Source organism: Tamandua tetradactyla, chromosome 11, assembly GCF_023851605.1.
Source record: "Tamandua tetradactyla isolate mTamTet1 chromosome 11, mTamTet1.pri, whole genome shotgun sequence".
Classification (NCBI taxonomy): domain Eukaryota; kingdom Metazoa; phylum Chordata; class Mammalia; order Pilosa; family Myrmecophagidae; genus Tamandua; species Tamandua tetradactyla.
Genome location: NC_135337.1, coordinates 35,148,881 through 35,167,356, shown reverse-complemented (window position 1 = coordinate 35,167,356; position 18,476 = coordinate 35,148,881). Strand labels below are relative to the sequence as shown.

The 18,476-nt window shown below is 36.9% G+C and overlaps 1 protein-coding gene across 4 annotated transcripts in view; it reads left to right on the top strand.

Annotated features, from left to right (window-relative positions):
• LRRC8B (leucine rich repeat containing 8 VRAC subunit B) overlaps positions 1–18,476 on the top strand; it is a 113,581-nt gene that overhangs the window by 51,141 nt on the left and 43,964 nt on the right. The window lies entirely within an intron of this gene.

The window sequence follows — 18,476 nt, the reverse complement described above, 5'->3', positions numbered from 1 at the left end:
ACTGGTTTGTCTGTCCCAAATCAAAAGCTCTCATTTAGACATAAAAAAATATGTATATATGACATAAATATCCTGGACTATATTTGCAGCTTCATTTTCCACCATATTTTATATTAGTATTTTTTGGACTAGGTAGCCAGAATCAATTCTGCCAAGCTCCCAGTTATTTTCAGATCTCTTCAGTCAGGCTATCATTTGATGAGGACATGTGTGATTCCCAGGATACTGCGTGGGGACTGGGTTTGGCTCTACTTTATGACTTGCTTACTGTGGGAGGTCAGGAAAATAGGTTTATAAACAATGAAAGATAGCAATGGGGAGTTAGAGGTGACTTTCTAAGAATATCTTCTAAGTATTTTCAACTGGTGCTTCTCCTCCAGTGTCAGTGGTACATTAATGTTATTGCAACTTACTTTCTTTTAAATGCAATCAAGATAATATGACAGCTAATTAAAAGTATCAAAGAATTGAGAGGGCTTTGAGCCTTGAGAGGAAATTATCATCTCAATTAAATACATGATATATTCCAAAACTACCAGAAACAAGGAAACAGGAAGCAATGTTCCTTAATTTTCAGAACAATGCAGATTTAATTAAGATTTTTAAAATTTTTCCCATGGACTTAATTATCATATTCAGTAACTTCCTCTTAAGACTTTAGATGGTTAGAGTAATTTTCCTAATATTTAGAGCACTGTTTATAATTGTTTTATAGACCCATTACCACTGTACAGCTTTGGATAAGAAGCTGCAGGATGGTAGTTACAGGTCTTTATTCTCCTTTGATTTCTCTGTGTTATTTGACTATGGTGGCTTTTCCTGAAAATTTTATTTCTGTGTTCCAAAAACCTTGTGCTTCTACTTTACCCCAATAACTCTACGTCCCTATCCTCTTTTATTTCTCCTCATCTGATAATCCTTCCTCATATGATTCAAACAGAGTCAAGAGATTATCCTGGAGGTTATTCTTATGCATTATGTAATATCCCTTCTTGGTTTATGATGTATTCAAGTGGCTGGAGGGAAGTACCTGGAACTGTTGAGCCGTGTTCCAGGAGGCTTTATTTTTTAAGTTGATTGTATAAAGATGTAACATTTACAGCGTGACCATGTGATTGTAAAAACCTTGTGTCTGATGCTTATTTTATCCAGGGTATGGACAGATGAGTAAAAAAAGATGGATAAAAAAAAATATATATAATAGCGGGGACAAAGGGTAAAATAAATTGGTAGATGGAAATAGTAGTAGTCAATGAGAGTGAGTTAAGGTGTAGGGTATGTATGAGTTTTTCCTTTTTTTAATTTCTTTTTCTGGAGTGATGCAAATGTTCTAAAAAACGATCATGGTGATGGATATACAACTATGTGATGATATTGTGAGCCATTGATTGTACACCATGTATGGAATATATGTGTGTGAAGATTTCTCAATAAAAATATATTAAAAAAAAAAAAGGAGAAGAAAGAAATGAAGTCTGTTTCTCCTTTTGAATCTGGGTTGGCTCTGCTACGTTTGACCAATAGAATGTGACAGAAATAGTATGGAGAATTTCTGAGGCTGCACCTTAAACAATTGGTAGCTTCTGTTTTGCATCTTGAAGTGATCTTACTTTTCAACTAGCCACCTTGCTATGAGGAAGTCTTAATAGCCATGTAAAGGATAGGCAAGGCCCCTTGTCAACAGCCACAGCTGGGTTCCCAGCCAACAGCCAGCCCAACTGCCAGCCATGTGACTGAAGCGTTGTGGACCTCCATCCATCCCAGGATTCCAGTACTCCACATTGGAGAATAAAAGTGTTTCTCATTCTCAGCTTCACTACCCAGCAGAAGATCTTTAAAATAAGAAATGACCTCAATCCTAACATCTAATCCAGAGTAATTCCAGTAAAACTCGGTCTCTGAACTGCAACAGTTTGTGCCATCTATCAGAGTTAGAGGGCATACTTAGTCCTCCACAAGGCTGCTCTCACGCCTGATGTTATCTTCAAGCTCATGGGGTGGCTCCCAAAATGACCCTAAGATGTGATAATTCACTAGGAGAACTCACAGAAAACTATTATGCTCACTGTTCTGGTTTAATTCAGGGAAAGGTTATGAATTAAAATCAACCAAAGGAAGAGATGCTTTGGGCAGAGTCTGGGAGAGTTCCAAATGCGAAGTTACCATTGTCCTTTCTGGACGTATTAACCTCCCAGTATTGATGTATGATGATACAAATGGAGTAATGCCAGCCAGGGAAGTTTGCCTGGGATTTAGTATCTAGAGATTTTAATGGGACTTCATTACGTTGGCATGATTGATTGACTGCCTTGGTGGTTGAGTCCCCAGATCAACTATTGTGTGACCCAAAGCCCCCATCCAAATCACATTGTTGATCTTTCTGGCATGGCTAGTGCTCACCTTAAGACCATTGGGTGTGGCCGGCCCCATACTAAATGAAGACAGTCGGCTCTGGTATGACATGATTACTTCCCAGAAGAGCAAAGACCAGAGTTCTCTTTGGGCAAGGCCAATTCTTTACCACATGGGATAAGAAGCAAAATTAAGGGCAGAGCTGTAAGACTCTTTACTAAGACTTTGAAAGATTTGTAGATCTTCTCAGCTAGATAGAAGGATGTCTAAGAGTCTTAAGATTGTTGTCCCTCAGCACCTAACTTGCAATCCACAATAGACAGGGGCTACTTTATGGGTGTGTAGGTATATATATATATATATATATTTTTTTTTTTTTTTTCACCATTCCTCCAAGGGGACTTAGCAAATACTTTTTTATTCACTGTTCAAATCACTCTGGGATTTATCAGGGCATCACTCTGAACAAACCTACAAAATCTCATATCCTACTCAAGGTTCCATGTACTATAGTGTTCATTAAAGCTGTCCACATAGGTTATATTAGGAAATACACTAGTCAAAATATAAATTTTGTACCAAATAAACATTTTTTGCTCTAGTCTCATACATAAGTTTAAGTTTTAAAATATTAATTACCATCTATTTTCAACACCCTGCAGTATTGACATTCCTTTGTTCTTCCCCATGCAAAAACATTTTTAAATTTGTACATTTAGTCACTATCATTATACACTCTAGGCATTCCTAGATTATACCATCTCAGTCTTTTTTATGGGTATATTTTTGTCAACAACATTTGTGGGTATAGCTTCTATCTAATGGAATGTACCTCAGTAAGCTTTTTAGGAAACTCACAAACTTTTTAGGAGAATTACATTAGCAGTACCACCCTTTTAAACTGAAAGGGGCTGAAATAGTTCAAAATGAGAGGAGCCTTTTGGGCCTCCAGACTTCATGTGCAGGAGGAAGGCTGAGAAAACTACTCAGCTGCAAATATAGCCATTGCTTATAGAAACTCAGAAGAGTGTACCAAGAATTTAGAACGTGGAGCCAAGATCCAAGAGAAATTATTCTCAGGAGACAGACTGCACCCTCATCAACAAAAATTTCCTGACTCCAAAGTGGAAATTAGTGACGTGTACCTAGCTAGATTTCAGAATTGCTGTGGACCAGGGACTGTTATGGACCTTTTCTGTCCCTGCTCTTTCAACATGAGTGTCTAATGCAGTTATTCTGATCCTGCCTCTTCATTGTATGTTGAGTATGAAGAGAGGACAAGTTACTTTATCAGTTCACAGGTCTCTGGACCTGAGGAGCAACCCCCAAGGAGCTGTACTTGAGGATCCTCATCAGTATCTGAATCTGATTTAGATGACAAGGTTTTAAATTTCAAGCTTCAGCTTGATACCATAATGGGATGAAACTTTTGAGTGGCTTGGGAACAGGTGAGTATGTATGGTGTGCATGTAAGAGGGTATGAATCATTTATGACCAGAGAATGGGTTATGGTAGATTAAAGATGTCTGCAAATTCATTGATACTCCTTTCATTAAAGTGTAATCTGTTTCCCTTCCTCTTGTATCTGGACTACTTGTGTGACTCCTTTGACCAACAGAATGTGAGGGACATCATCCCCTATAGCTATCAAGGTTATGCCTTAAAAGATCTGCAGAGGACTTCCTGGAAGATGGCGGCTTAGTAAGACGCGCGGATCTTAGTTTCTTCTCCAGGACACCTACTAGGGGAGTAGAAACGATACAGAAAGCGCCCAAAGCCACAACAGAGATAAAAAAGACAGCGTACCCCATCCTGGAACGGCTGGCTGGCTGAGAGAAGCAGCTCGGGTGAGATCGCCGAGGCGCGCGGGCCTTACCGGGCGGGGTGGCAAGCGGCCGGAGTTACTCCCTTCCCCCTTCCCGGGCCGGCTGGGAGAATTGGAGAGGTGGTCCCCTGAAACCAAGGCGACTGGCGCCCACACCACGCGCAGCCCCCGGACCAACTGAGAGAATTGGATCGGAAACCCCCAGGCCGCGGAGAACGGTGACGGGTGGGGGAGGCCCCTTCCAAACCCGTGACTCCCGGGGAACGTGCACTCCCTCGGGCGGGCCGCTGCCGCTGGCGCCCTCCCGCCACGCTTGTTGCCCAGGGCCGACTAGGAAATTCGGACGGGCTCTTTCCCTGGCTGCGGCGAACAGCAACCCTCCCTGCATTCGGACCCTGGGCCGGCTCAGGCCGCTTCGGCTAGGGAACCCCCAGGACGGCGAGAGTTTTCCAAAGTTTAAGGTCCCACAGCACCTTTTACTGGTGGGACCCGCAGACAAACGTGTGCCACGAGCGCCACCTACTGGGCAGGATAAGAAAAACAGAACCCAGAGATTTCACAGAAAAATATTACAACCTTGCTGGGTCCAACACCAAGAGAAATCTGAATAAATGCCCAGACGCCAGCAGCAGAAGATAACTGTCCACGCTCAAAAGATTGAAAATATGGCTCAGTCAAAGGAACAAACCAATAGCTCAAATGAGACACAAGAGCTGAGACAACTAATGCTGAATATACGAACAGAAATGGAAAACCTCTTCAAAAACGAAATCGATAAATTGAGGGAGGACATGAAGAAGACATGGGCTGAACATAAAGAAGAAATAGAAAAACTGAAAAAGCAAATCACAGAACTTATGGAAGTGAAGGACAAAGTAGAAAAGATAGAAAAAACAATGGATACCTACAATGATAGATTCAAAGAGACAGAAGATAGAATTAGTGATTTGGAGGATGGAACATCTGAATTCCAAAAAGAAACAGAAACTATCGGGAAAATAATGGAAAAATTTGAACAGGGTATCAGGGAACTCAAGGACAATATGAACCGCACAAATATACGTGTTGTGGGTGTCCCAGAAGGAGAAGAGAAGGGAAAAGGAGGAGAAAAACTAATGGAAGAAATTTTCACTGAAAATTTCCCAACTCTTATGAAAGACCTAAAATTACAGATCCAAGAAGTGCAGCACACCCCAAAGAGATTAGACCCAAATAGGCGTTCTCCAAGACACTTACTAGTTAGAATGTCAGAGGTCAAAGAGAAAGAGAGGATCTTGAAAGCAGCAAGAGAAAAACAATCCATCACATACAAGGGAAACCCAATAAGACTATGTGTAGATTTCTCAGCAGAAACCATGGAGGCTAGAAGACAGTGGGATGATATATTTAAATTACTAAAAGAGAAAAACTGCCAACCAAGACTCCTATATCCAGCAAAATTGTCCTTCAAAAATGAGGGAGAAATTAAAACATTCTCAGACAAAAAGTCACTGAGAGAATTTGTGACCAAGAGACCAGCTCTGCAAGAAATACTAAAGGGAGCACTAGAGTCAGAACCAAAAAGACAGAAGAGAGAGGTATGGAGATGAGTGTAGAAAGAAGGAAAGTCAGATATGATATATATATAATACAAAAGGCAAAATGTTAGAGGAAAATATTATCCAAAGAGTAATAACACTAAATGTCAATGGACTGAATTCCCCAATCAAAAGACATAGATTGGCAGAATGGATTAAAAAACAGGATCCTTCTATATGCTGTCTACAGGAAACACATCTTAGACCCCAAGATAAACATAGGTTGAAAGTGAAAGGTTGGGAAAAGATATTTCATGCAAATAACAACCAGAAAATAGCAGGAGTGGCTATACTAATATCCAACAAGTTAGACTTCAAATGTAAAACAGTTAAAAGAGACAAAGAAGGACACTATATACTAATAAAAGGAACAATTAAACAAGAAGACATAACAATCATAAATATTTACGCACCGAACCAGAATGCCCCAAAATACGTGAGGAATACACTGCAAACACTGAAAAGGGAAATAGACACAAATACCATAATAGTTGGAGACTTCAATTCCCCACTCTCATCAATGGACAGAACATCTAGACAGAGGATCAATAAAGAAATAGAGAATCTGAATATTACTATAAATGAGCTAGACTTAACAGACATTTATAGGACATTACATCCCACAACAGCAGGATACACCTTTTTCTCAAGTGCTCATGGATCATTCTCAAAGATAGACCATATGCTGGGTCACAAAGCAAGTCTTAACAAATTTAAAAAGATTGAAATCATACACGACACTTTCTCGGATCATAAAGGAATGAAGTTGGAAATCAATAATAGGCAGAATGCCAGAAAATTCACAAATACATGGAGGCTCAACAACACACTCTTAAACAACGAGTGGGTCAAAGAAGAAATTGCAAGAGAAATTAGCAAATACCTGGAGGCAAATGAAAATGAAAACACAACATATCAAAACTTATGGGATGCAGCAAAGGCAGTGCTAAGAGGGAAATTTATTGCCCTAAATGCCTATATCAGAAAAGAAGAAAAGGCAAAAATGCAGGAATTAACTGTTCAATTGGAAGAACTGGAGAAAGAACAGCAAACTAATCCCAAAGCAAGCAAAAGGAAAGAAATAACAAAGATCAGAGCAGAAATAAATGAAATTGAAAATATGAAAACAGTAGAGAAAATCAATAAGACCAGAAGTTGGTTCTATGAGAAAATCAATAAGATTGATGGGCCCCTATCAAGATTGACAAAAAGAAGAAGAGAGAGGATGCAAATAAATAAGATCAGAAATGGAAGAGGAGACATAACTACTGACCTCACAGAAATAAAGGAGGTAATAACAGGATACTATGAACAACTTTACGCTAATAAATACAACAATTTAGAGGAAATGGACGGGTTCCTGGAAAGACATGAACAACCAACTTTGACTCAAGAAGACATAGATGACCTCAACAAACCAATCACAAGTAAAGAAATTGAATTAGTCATTCAAAAGCTTCCTAAAAAGAAAAGTCCAGGACCAGATGGCTTCACATGTGAATTCTACCAAATGTTCCAGAAAGAATTAGTACCAATTCTCTTCAAACTCTTCAAAAAAATCGAAGTGGAGGGAAAACTACCTAATTCATTCTATGAAGCCAACATCACCCTCATACCAAAACCAGGCAAAGATATTACAAAAAAAGAAAACTACAGACCAATCTCTCTAATGAATACAGATGCAAAAATCCTCAATAAAATTCTAGTAAATCATATCCAACAACACATTAAAAGAATTATACATCATGACCAAGTAGGATTCATCCCAGGTATGCAAGGATGGTTCAACATAAGAAAATCAATTAATGTAATACACCATATCAACAAATCAAAGCAGAAAAATCACATGATCATCTCAATTGATGCAGAGAAGGCATTCGACAAGATTCAACATCCTTTCCTGTTGAAAACACTTCAAAAGATAGGAATACAAGGGAACTTCCTTAAAATGATAGAGGGAATATATGAAAAACCCACAGCTAATATCATCCTCAATGGGGAAAAATTGAAAACTTTCCCCCTAAGATCAGGAACAAGACAAGGATGTCCACTATCACCACTATTATTCAACATTGTGTTGGAGGTTCTAGCCAGAGCAATTAGACAAGAAAAAGAAATACAACGCATCAAAATTGGAAAGGAAGAAGTAAAACTATCACTGTTTGCAGACGATATGATACTATACGTCGAATACCCGGAAAAATCCACAACAAAACTACTAGAGCTAATAAATGAGTACAGCAAAGTAGCAGGTTACAAGATCAACATTCAAAAATCTGTAGCATTTCTATACACTAGTAATGAACAAGCTGAGGGGGAAATCAAGAAACGAATCCCATTTACAATTGCAACTAAAAGAATAAAATACCTAGGAATAAATTTAACTAAAGAGACAAAAAACCTATATAAAGAAAACTACAAAAAACTGCTAAAAGAAATCACAGAAGACCTAAATAGATGGAAGGGCATACCGTGTTCATGGATTGGAAGACTAAATATAGTTAAGATGTCAATCCTACCTAAATTGATTTACAGATTCAATGCAATACCAATCAAAATCCCAACAACTTATTTTTCAGAAATAGAAAAACCAATAAGCAAATTCATCTGGAAGGGCAGGGTGCCCCGAATTGCTAAAAACATCTTGAGGAAAAAAAACGAAGCTGGAGGTCTCACGCTGCCTGACTTTAAGGCATATTATGAAGCCACAGTGGTCAAAACAGCATGGTATTGGCATAAAGATAGATATATCGACCAATGGAATCGAATAGAGTGCTCAGATATAGACCCTCTCATCTATGGACATTTGATCTTTGATAAGGCAGTCAAGCCAACTCACCTGGGACAGAGCAGTCTCTTCAATAAATGGTGCCTAGAGAACTGGATATCCATATGCAAAAGAATGAAAGAAGACCCATATCTCACACCCTATACAAAAGTTAACTCAAAATGGATCAAAGATCTAAACATTAGGTCTAAGACCATAAAACAGTTAGAGGAAAATGTTGGGAGATATCTTATGGATCTTACAACTGGAGGCGGTTTTATGGACCTTAAACCTAAAGCAAGAGCACTGAAGAAGGAAATAAATAAATGGGAACTCCTCAAAATTAAACACTTTTGTGCATCAAAGAACTTCATCAAGAAAGTAGAAAGACAGCCTTCACAATGGGAGACAATATTTGGAAATGATATATCAGATAAAGGTCTAGTATCCAGAATTTATAAAGAGATTGTTCATCTCAACAACAAAAAGACAGCCAACCCAATTACAAAATGGGAAAAAGACTTGAACAGACACCTCTCAGAAGAGGAAATACGGATGGCCAAGAGGCACATGAAGAGATGCTCAATGTCCCTGGCCATTAGAGAAATGCAAATCAAAACCACAATGAGATATCATCTCACACCCACCAGAATGGCCATTATCAACAAAACAGAAAATGACAAGTGCTGGAGAGGATGCGGAGAAAGAGGCACACTTATCCACTGTTGGTGGGAATGTCAAAGGGTGCAACCACTGTGGAAGGCAGTTTGGCGGTTCCTCAAAAAGCTGAATATAGAATTGCCATACGACCCAGCAATACCATTGCTAGGTATCTACTCAAAGGACTTAAGGGCAAAGACACAAACGGACATTTGCACACCAATGTTTATAGCAGCATTATTTACAATTGCAAAGAGATGGAAACAGCCAAAATCTCCATCAACAGAAGAGTGGCTAAACAAACTGTGGTATATACATACGATGGAATATTATGCAGCTTTAAGACAAGATAAACTTATGAACCATGTAATAACATGGATGGACCTAGCGAATATTATGCTGAGTGAATCCAGCCAAAAACTAAAGGACAAATACTGTATGGTCCCACTGATGTGAACGGACATTCGAGAATAAACTTGAAATATGTCATTGGTAACAGAGTTCAGCAGGAGTTAGAAACAGGGTAAGACAATGGGTAATTGAAGCTGAAGGGATACAGACTGTGCAACAGGACTAGATACAAAAACTCAAAAATGGACAGCACAATAATACCTAATTGTAAAGTAATCATGTTAAAACACTGAATGAAGCTGCATCTGAGCTATAGGTTTTTGTTTTGTTTTGTTTTGTTTTGTTTTGATTTTACTATTATTACTTTTATTTTTTTCTCTATATTAACATTCTATATCTTTTTCGGTTATGTTGCTAGTTCTTCTAAACCAATGCAAATGTACTAAGAAATGATGATCATGCATCTATGTGATGATGTTAAGAATTAATGATTGCATGTGTAGAATGGTATGATCTCTAAATGTTGGGTTAATTTCTTTTTTTCCGTTAATTAAAAAAAAAAAAAAAGAGAAGGGATAATTGGAGATGAAGGGATACAGACTGTACAACGGGACTGGATATAAAAACTCAGAAATGGACAGCACAATACTACCCAATTGTAATGCAATTATGTTAAAACACTGAATGAAGCTGCATGTGAGGTATAGGTTTTTTGTTTTTGTTTTTTTTCTTTCTATTATTGTTTTAATTCTTATTCTGTTGTCTTTTTATTTCTTTTTCTAAATCGATGCAAATGTACTAAGAAATGATGAATATGCAACTATGTGATGTTATTAAGAATTACTGATTGTACATGTAGATTGGAATGATTTCTAATTGTTTTGTTAATTCTTTTTTTAATTAATAAAAAAAAAAAAAAAAGATCTGCAGCTTTCAGTCTTGTGCATCTTCTTAGTCCCAAGCTGCATAAGGAGTTGCCAACCACCAGTTAGCACCAGCCCCCAACTGAACAATGAGGATTTCTTGGACCTTTCAGCCATCTTTGTGCCAGCCAACACAGTGTGAAATAAAAGAACCACCCACAGAATCACTGAAAAAGGCATGACCTTTATGTTGATTTTAAACTATTATGTTTTAGAATATGCAGTGATAGCTAGCCAAATTACTGCCCATCTATCTCCTGCTGTGTTCTAGCCTCCAACTGGTAAAGACCCTGTCACCTTGGCTACACACTGCCTAAACATCTGAGTGGATTTTTTCTGCCTTTGACATTTTTATGCATTCAATTATTTATTCTACAAATGTTTGTTGTGCATCATGTACTAGAAAATGTGGAAAATACTGTGCTAGCAAAGGATAAAAATCTGAAGCTATTTGATCTGCTTCCCTCTGGACTTCCCTATCTGATGTCTCTAAGTAGTGCTGAATTTTCACTTATAATGTGTATTTCATTCTTTGCTTTATTTTCAAACTTACTGCAAAATTCATGCTTAATTTTGATTAAACACCACGTGATTGAAATAGCCTTTTGGCTCGTTCCTTGTTTCTCATCCCACCTCCTTAAATCCATCCTGAAAATCTCTTTAACTCAGTGACTCATGTTCTATTTCCTTATATATTTGAGTCTCTGAAGAGTGCATGAAATGATCATTGTTATTTTGTAATCTGTGAATAGGAGAGCATCCTAGATATCTAGTACAACTTCTAAGAAGACTTAATAGGTAGGCACTTTCTAAGATATATCATTGCCAGCCTATCTAGTAAGCTTCCTCCTTGGGGAGATATTTGAAAGAAAAAAATCTGGCCTTACTTAGACCATTTGAATCACTCTGTGGGGTGGTTCTAATGTGAAGCCAATGTTAAGCACCACCATCTTGGATGTTGGTGGTATGCCCTGGCCTGCAACACCCAGGTGAGCATGGCAGTTTGGCTGCTTTGCAGCTATGAGGTGAAACTGATCTACAAGATTCCAACAGGAGCCATTGAGGTTCTGAGGTGCTGTTTGTCAAAGGGTTTTACAAAATAAAAGTAGCTTGCAGAAGCTCACCAGGCAAGACTCCGAAAGCGTGGATACCATTTAGACCATTACGGAAGCTATGTGTGATGTAACAAGGCCCTCAACTAAGGTGATACCCATGAGGACTTGAAAGAAAGAGACATTAATAAAGGAAGACCTGAAAAGATTTAGTAACTATCTTGAAATGGAAGGATTAAGAGGCATTATTTGGACTCCACTTTTTCTAAGTGAAGTGGCTTAGTGAGGAACAAAGATTGGGAAATCTGAAGGAAAAGTCATTTGAGGGAAACAGAAAGAAGATAGTAACTTCTGTTTTAGACATATTAAAGTATCAGTAAAACATAACTGGAATTGTTTTGGAAGGCATTCAAGAAGTGGGTCTGGGGGCGGGCCGCGGTGGCTCAGCGGGCAAGAGTGCTTGCCTGCCATGCCGGAGGACCCCGGTTCGATTCCCGGCCCCAGCCCATGTAAAAAACAAACAAACAAACAAAATATAATAAAATAAGAAAATGTTTAAAAGATGTTTCCCTTTCTTCCTCCCTTCCTTCCTTCTATCCTTCCTTCCTTCTCTGTCTTTCTTTAAAAAAAAAAAAAAAAAAAAAAAGAAGTGGGTCTGGCAACAAGAAGAAAAATCAGAGTTAGAGATAGGTATGGATTTGTTAAAATAAAAGTTTCTATAGCTAAGAGATTTCAAATGGAGTTCTCAAGAATTCATTCTGGAGGTTACTCTTATGCAAGTCTCAGGGCTCACAAGCTGCTGCTGTTTTCAAAGCCTCAAGCAGCCAAGTTCCTGAAGACCCTAAGGCTATCCAGACACCATAAATGAATCACAAAATAAAGAATTCAGTTAACTAACTGGAAGGACAATTGGAGTACCCCAATATCACTAGCCATAAACAACTTGTGTAATCTTTTCCTTTCCTGAAAATGCCACGGTGGGCCAACATTTGGCTTGCTACCTGAGTCTGTGCTTCCTAAATTGAAATTCTGTGACCCCAAATAAATGCCTTTATTGCCTTGCAAAAAAACAACAATACTCTTAGATTTATGGTTCTCAAAATATAGCCCCTTGACCAGCAGCATCAGTATTAATTTGTAGAAATGTACATTCTTAGGTCCTAATGTACCTAATGAATCAGATTCAGAGGGTGGGACCTATCGCTTTGTATTTTAATAAGCCCTCTGGATGCATTTTATAGGCATTAATTCTAGAGAAACGTTCTACTAGATAAGCCTCTTAGCCCCTATCTAAGTCTCAAAACTATAACTAAGAACAACAAATAGACAACTCAATTATAAAATCGGCAAGAGACTTGATTAGACAGTTCTCCAAAGAAACTATACAAATGGCCAATAAACACATGAAAAGATGCTCAACATCATTAGCAATTAGAGAAATGCACATCAAAACCACATTAAGGAGGGAGGCCATGGTGGCTCAATAGGCATAGTTCTCACTTGCCATGCCGGAGACCTGGGTTTGATTCCCAGTGCCTGCCCATGCAAAAAAAAAAAATATATATATATATATATATATATATATATGTATATATATATGTATATGTATATATACACACACACACCACATTGAGAGACCATTTCATACCCATTAGAATGGCTACTGTTTAAAAAGACAGAAAATAAGTATTGGAGAGGATGTGAAGAAATAGGAAACTCATTCATTGTTGGTGGGAGTACAAAATGGTATAGCCACTGTGGAAAAAAGTGTGGAGGCTCCTCTAGAAGTTAAGTATAGAATTACCATATAACCCAGCATTCCCACTTTAAGGTATATACTCAAAAGGATTGAAAACAGAGACTTGAACAGATGTTCATAGCGGCACTATTCACAATTGCCAAAAGGTGGAAGCAACTCAAGTGTCCATCAACCAATGAATGGATAAACAAAATGTGGTGTATACATACAGTGGGATATTATTCAGCCATAAAAAGGAACGATGTTCTGATACACGCAATTACATGGATGAAACTCGAAGACATCAAGTTGAGTGAAATAAGCCAGATGCTAAAGGACAAAAATTGTATGATCTCACTGAAATGAAATAATTAGAATAAGCAAATTCATAAGATCAGAAACTAATATAAAACTAATATACGTATACTAATATATGGAGACTGGGGTAGGGGTAGGGAATGGAGAATTAATGCTTAATTGGTATAGAATTTCTGTTTGGGATAATGGAAAAAATTTGGTAATGGATGGTGTGATGGCAGCAAACACTGTGAGTAAACACCATGGAATTATATATTTGAATGTGGTTAAAATTGGAAACTATGGGATGTATGTTACCAGAATAAAAAATTTTAAAACCATAGATCTGTACAACGTGTTAACCCCTATTGTAAACTATGGGCTGTAGTTAATATAATCGTAATATATGGTTTCAACAGTTGTAACAAAGATACCCCAGTGAAGCAAAGTGTTAATAGGAAAACCACATGTGAGGGGGTATGTATGGGAACTCCACTTACTGCATGATATTCCTGTAAAACTACAACTTCTCTAATAAAAAAGTAGGAGGTACATGTTAAAAAAAAAAAAAGGAAATAATACAGTTAAGCTTGGAAGTGTGTTGCTGGAAAGTCTTTTTACTGATAAGATCTGAAAAAATTGTTAAGAATCCTAAAGAAACTAGCATACCTAGTGTTTTGCTAATGATCATTAAAATACTCAAGAAATGCTAAATGTTTTTCATCATTTTACCACTCATCAGTAGAAGAGTAGTAAAAGAGGTTACATAATATTTTTAAAAGAACCAAATTAGGTATACTGATTCATTGTTTCCCAGAGAAAGAACTCAAAGTGATTTTTAATTTGTTTATATATATATATTAGACCCAAGGAATATCTTGATGAGAAGTAGTACTAAACATTTTGAAGAGCTGTAAGGTGATTTTAAAATCAGTCTTCAAGTGAATTGGTTGGACACAAAAAGACAAATATTGTAGGATTTCATTTATATGCAATACCTAGAAGAAGTTATTTCATAGAAACTAGATGATGGTTCATGGGTTATTAGGGTAGGAGGTGGAGGTGTGGGATGAGAAGACGAAGTTATAGATTAATGACTAAGTAGTTTCTGTTGGAGGTAATAAGAAAGTAGGGGTAATGGGTATCAGTGATAGTTGCACAATATTGTGAACATGATAGTACTGATTTGTATACTTGAATGTGGTTAAAAGGGGAAATTTTGCATAGTATATTTGTTCAAAAAAAAGTTAAAAATTTTTTTAAGAGAATGAAATTAATACATGCTACAGTGTGATGGACCTTGAAAGCATTATGCTGAGTGAAATAAGCCAGACACAAAAGGACAAATGCTGTATGGTTCTACATGTATGAAATATCTAGAATAGGCAAATTCATATAGATCCTAGATTAGCAATGACCAGAGCCTGGGAATAGGGGAGAGTGAGAAGTTATTGCTAAATGGGTAAGAGTTCCTGTTTTGGGTGATGAAGAAATTTTGGAAAGAAATCATATTGCTGGTCGTACAACATTCAACATTGTGGACGAATATAGTTAATGTCATGGAATTGTATACTTTAAAATGGTTAAATACCAAATTTATGTGTGTGTGTGTGTGTGTGTATATATATATATATATATATATATATATATATATATGCAATGAAACCAAAAATAAACTATAAAAAATCAGTCTTCAATGTGGGTAATGTAGAAAACCTCTCTTTTAGATTGTTTGTCTGTAGCCCTGCCTGGAGATCTTTGAAGCAACTTCCAGTTCTTAGTGTGTAATGACTCATTTAGAGATGTTTAACCAGCTGATCATCATTTTTTTTCCACTGGTTGTTTTGGAAATGCTTCAAAAGTAAATAAAGACTACTGGGAAGTAAAGATGCCCAACTTGGGTATTGCTTTTCCAGTCTTAGAAACTTTGGGATGAGGTTGTCGAATAAACGCATGTACTTTGAAAAGCTAAAGGAAAAGGTAGGACCGTAAAATCTTTGCACTCAACATTGTCCCTTTGATCTGATACAGTGCATTTATGTATTAAAAATTAAGATCTGATTTGGATTGAATCTTCATTGTTTGCTAAAATATGGTCTGGGAAAAATTTTCCTAAAAAGAGGAACGACAAAGGGCAATTATGTTCTAATTCCCCAGTTAAGCATTTCAATTAGAAAAAGTTGCATCATTTAATATGTAGGGATGCTTGACACTTTTCATGCTTCTTTAGATCCAGATGGTATATATAAAAATATTAAGGCTTAGTTTAACAGAAAATGTTTAGTAGAAAAATGTTTAGCTTGAGAAAGCAGATTTTATATAATATGTAACTGAGGCATGGAGACACTGCATAAAACTCTGAACATTTGCTTTCTTGTTTTTCAAGAAATTATAAGAGAATCTAGTACACTACAGATGTTGGGGCTGAGAGGATGACGAGAGCTACAGAGTCAACTTTTTCTGTAGCTTTGTGAGAGCTGAGACTGGGCATAATTCATTAGATTGAGGTAGTGTGGGCTAGGGTGGACAAGGCTTCAGATTTGAGTCTGAAGACCTGGGTTCTAGTCATAACTTTATTTCTTATTGGTTTTGTCTCCCTGGGCAAGGTAACTTCTCTGGGCCTTAGTTTCTACATTTATAAAATGTGAAGAGTAATAATATTTATCTCAAAAAATAAACACTGTTAAATAGTAAATATTGTTTATATAGAAATGGTATTATTAAAAGTATGATGCAAATTAATAATGAAAAGTGCTCAGAAACTATGAAAGCAGCTGTTAGGTTATAAATGATAATGGATTTTATTTGCTTTCTTATTGACAAGGAATTAATCAAAGGACATCTGAATTAGGTGCTTAGAAGCCAAGTTTATAGTTTTCAAAGAGGTGAACAGAAAAAATTCTTTACAGATAATCAAGTTGAATGAATGTAGTGAACCTGTTTCACTTAGGGTCCTTTGACAGATTAGTTCATAGCAGTTTCTCATTATAATTATTTTAAAAACATTGCTGTCAGTTGAGGTTCGTGTCTCCTTTCACAGAGATACTTTTTTAAAGTAGAAAATTTATTTATAATATCTATGGGAAACTGTTATATGAGAAGTATCTTGATGGCTGAGTAGCATTCTAGAATTCTGAATACATTTTTTTCTGGCACATTACAGATGCAATACAATAGAAGAATTTGTAAAATGTTTTTCACTTCCGAATGATCTTACCATGCTCACTGCACATAAATTCAGTTGTGTATTTATGTTGTAAGCCTTTTTAAAATGAATTGTGAATGAGAAACTTCTACTCCAGGGGTACCATGTAGTTATGAGTTAGTGCACATCTAGTTTGTCATACACACTAACTGTGCTTTCTGGGCTGCAAAACAGATCAGTTCTGGATAGCGATTAATTATAAAGCAGGCTTCACATATGGATTAGTAAACACAAAGCAAATTTCCGACATTCACATGCTCTGGTGTTGGAAGCTCTGTGTTAAGAATATTTCTTCGCCATGCTGTTATTTGTATGTGCATTCAGATAAGACACAAAATAAAATCCATTCATTATTATATTCCTCTAGTTTTTCAAACATTCATATTCCCTTTTACTCTAGGATTTTCTTGGCCACTATTTTTTTCCTTCCTACTTATTGATTTTCCTTTTTGAACTTCAGGTTCTAAAGGATGGAACTAAGCTAATCAAACCATCCACAGCTTCATACAACTTCCAGCTATTTCTGTGTGTGTGTAATGCTTTGAAGCTGTATGTACTCCAGAAAAGTATGTTCTTAAAGTTAATCCATTCCTGTGGCTATGGACCCGCTGTAAATAGGATCTTTTGGTGAGGGATCTTAATCCATTACTGGAGTCCTTTATAAGAAAATGAAATTCAGATGAAGAGAAAGCCACAGAAACAAGAAGCTGAAAGCTTTGAAACCTGGAAGAGAAAAGAGAGACTAGTAGATGCTGCTGTGTGCCTTTTTGTCGTGTGGCCAGGGAGCCACAGATCACAGGTAGCTAGTTTTCGGGGTCTGATGATGCCTTGATTAGGGTTTTAATCAGCCTCAAAACTGTAAGCTTTTAAGTTAATAAATTCCCATTGTTAAAAGCCAATGCATTTCTGGTATATTGCTCTAGCAACCCAGCAGACTAAAATACTCTTTAGAGAGAAGCAAGCAGTGGGCATGTGCACTAAACACAGCCATGGTTTGATTCCACACTATCTCTTACAAGCTGGGTCGCCATGGGTTGTTTATTTAACCCCTCTTCATGTTCATTTTCTTCATTTGTAAAACATGGACAATAATGGTATATCTATCTTATAAAGTTGTTGTGGTAATTAAACAAGTTAATATATATGTTACGTAGGACATAGAGAATTCAATAAAAGTCTTTAGAATTAATAACCATTGCTGTGCCATCATCATTTAGTTTATATCTTTCTGTTCATCATCCTTGGCCTTGAAGAAAACTGTCAACTTTTAAGAAATAGAGGAAATTGAAATGTTATTCTTTTCCAGCATAGATCAACATTCTTTAGATAAGTTCAACTAATTTCCCTTTCTTGAGTTCCATAAAAGGGATGTTGACGTTTTACTTTGTATTGGTTTATTCTGGGAATATATGATTTATCATGTGTAATACATATGAAGCACTAAATTATTCTAAGCGCCTTATACAATCTCAGTCTAGTCCTCACCATAAGCCTATGAAAGAAATATTTTTATTACTGCCATTTATCAGATGAGGAAAATGAGGCACAGGAAGGCAAATAATTTGTCCAAGATCACACAATTATAAGTTGGAAGAGTCAGACTCTCATTACCTCTGCTTAGTAAAGTCTAGGAATATTAATGATCTTGATTCTGGTTATCTAAGGGAGTCAAGAGACTGGGAGGATATTACTTGATTCCTTGACAGCAAATGCTATTTAGAATCATCAT